General features: G+C 46.3%; 1 long non-coding RNA gene across 1 annotated transcript; it reads left to right on the top strand.

Annotated features, from left to right (window-relative positions):
* Window positions 1-874: 874 nt before the first annotated feature.
* LOC120297095 lies at window positions 875-1,664 on the top strand. Its single transcript, XR_005553684.1, has 2 exons — window positions 875-1,276; window positions 1,452-1,664. It is a non-coding gene; the product is annotated as an uncharacterized LOC120297095 (long non-coding RNA).
* The last annotated feature ends 793 nt before the right edge of the window (window positions 1,665-2,457 follow it).

The raw sequence follows: 2,457 nt of genomic DNA, 5'->3' as shown, positions 1-2,457 counted from the left end.
TCCTAAGATGAAAGTCAGTTCCTGAGATAATTTTACCTTTCAAGCTAATTTTAACTCCTATTCACCTTTGCTGGTTTGGTCCCTTTAAAAAGGACATGGCTGAGATTAGCTCAGGTCTCATCAAAATTTTATTCTAAGAACTTGAATTCTTGGCTAAAATTACCCCAAGAATTCACTTTATTCCTAAGAAGAAAGTCAGTTCCTGAGATAATTTTACCTTTAAAGCTAATTTTAAATCCTATTCACCTTTGCTGGTTTGGTCCCTTTAAAAAGGACATGGCTGAGATTACCTCAGGTTCGACCAAAATTTTATTCTCAGAACTTGAATTCTTGCCTAAAATTACCCCAAGAATTCACTTTATTCCTAAGAGAGAAGTCAGTTCTTAAGATAATTTTACCTTTAAAGCTAAATTTGACCTTTGCTGGTTTGGTCCCTTTAAAAAGGACATGGCTGAGATTAGCGTTCGACCAAAATTTTAAGAACTTGACTAGTATTATTCTAAGACACAGCGGTTTGCGTTATTCCCCGAGCGAAAGACTGAGATAAGTATCTTTAGCGACCTATGGGTTTTGGAGTCCTTTAAATAAAACACTGTTGAGCTACCACTGGCGTTTTACTCGTAAGAATACACGCCGTGGTTAAAATTACCCCAGGTGCTATCCTGACTCCTCGAGAACAATAAGCTATTAATTAGCTAACGAACTCGCGCCCCCCTCCGCATCCCCAAAAGGTAAAAAAAATTCTCCCCGACCTCGAGCTCGAGGACGTGAGCCGCGGGAGAGCCGGAGAGAGACATTTTTGCCCTCCGGCGCCCCGCAGAAAAAAGAAAAAGTCGGCGGGCTTCTCAAGCTGAGTGCCAAAAGAAAAGCTAGCGCGCTGCAGAGCCACGAGACGCCGCTATCGCCTCTCTTCTGAGGAAAAAGAGACGCGGTAGCGGCGTCGGCTGTCTCTGCAGCGCGCTCGTTTTTCTTTTTGCACTCAGCTTGAGAAGCCCGCCGACATTTTAAATGCCCCCGCCTCTCGGAGAGGGGAGAGGCCGCTCAGCCAATCCGAGGGAAGCGTTTCCGGAGCAGCCAATCACGAGCGAGATGGGCGTGCAGACAGGAGCCCGCGAGGCAGTCCGAGGGCGCTGGGCGGGAAAGGCGCGCGCTCTTTCCCGCCCAAACACAGGTGCGAACGCTGGGCTATTTTCCCAGCTCGCGCAGCGGTTGCCATGGAGACGGCCGCCGCGCGGGAAGCTGCTCATCACGGTCAGGTGTGCCTCGGCCCGCACAGGTGAAGAGAATTAGACTGCGTAATGCCTCCTCCTCGAGCCTTCGCCCCGCCCGGGGACCCTTTGGACTACAAATCCCATTCGTCAGGCAGCCTTGTGCCTGAGAGGCTGCCTCCCACCACCCCCCTCTCCCGTTGCAAAGGCCCATTTTTTAAAATATCCCCATCATTTTTGCAGCTGTGCTTTTTAGGATTGAGAGAACAGAGGGCGACTTGGGCTTCTACTGGATTACAAGTCCCATCAGCCACCTCTGGGGTGCTGATGGGGATCGTCCCTTCTTCCAACAGAGAACTTTATCTTGTTGAGCAGGAAAATGCTTAAAATGCTGTTTTAAAAAAAACTGAAAATTTTATAAATGCAAAATAAAATAAAGATTACATGCAGAATTTAGGAGATGCTTTCCTTTTTTTTTGCTGCAGAGAGATATTCTGTTAAATTCTAGTTGGAACTCCACGTCTCTTATTCTGTTGCTTTGCTTGGGTTATGCTTATGCTTATGCTCCCACCGCCTGTTTCCTGGGAGAGGGGAAGTTATTTATTTTATTAACGGTATTAACACCTTATTAATAGGGCCAGGGGAGGCCCGTTTGCTGCAACGCAGGAGCGGAAGAAGAAATCTGCTTCAAAAGTATAAAAAATAAATGCAGTTTATTTTGAAAATGTGTATAACCTATCGTTCCCTTCTAGGTTTATCATTTAAAGGATGGATAAAAGGGATGAGACGTGAGAAGTTGCAACTAATGGCTTTTATTATTTTGTTCGCCGTCCATCTAACTTTGTAGACCTTCGTCCAAAACAAGTCAGGGTTAGGAAGGGTAGGAGATTTCTTCCTTTCCTCTCCAGGTTGCCGTAAACAGCCCACCCACCGCCCAGAGGTAAGAGAAAGGAGAAAACTGGGAGAAAACAGGTAAGTTGTCCTTGAGGATTCCCCCCACCCTTTTTTTTGGCACTTTCAGTGAGGTTAAGGTTTTTCCTTTTAAAGAGACAGGGATGGAAATGGAGTAAGGTTGGGAGCCCAGTAAAAACCCCAAGAGGACGCGGGAAACAGGCTGCCCTATGTATGTTTCCTGGTAAAATACATGGGAAAATCCCATTGGAGGAAAATTCCAGTTAGGGTTAGGGTTACGTCTCCATGAACTCCTAGAGGAAAATGGACATCGCAAACAAACTCGGAGTGCTTGGGT

This window comes from Crotalus tigris, unplaced genomic scaffold (genome assembly GCF_016545835.1).
Source record: "Crotalus tigris isolate CLP2741 ecotype Arizona unplaced genomic scaffold, ASM1654583v1 scf7180000023256.6208, whole genome shotgun sequence".
NCBI lineage: Eukaryota > Metazoa > Chordata > Lepidosauria > Squamata > Viperidae > Crotalus > Crotalus tigris.
This window is presented reverse-complemented; position numbering and strand designations above follow the sequence as displayed.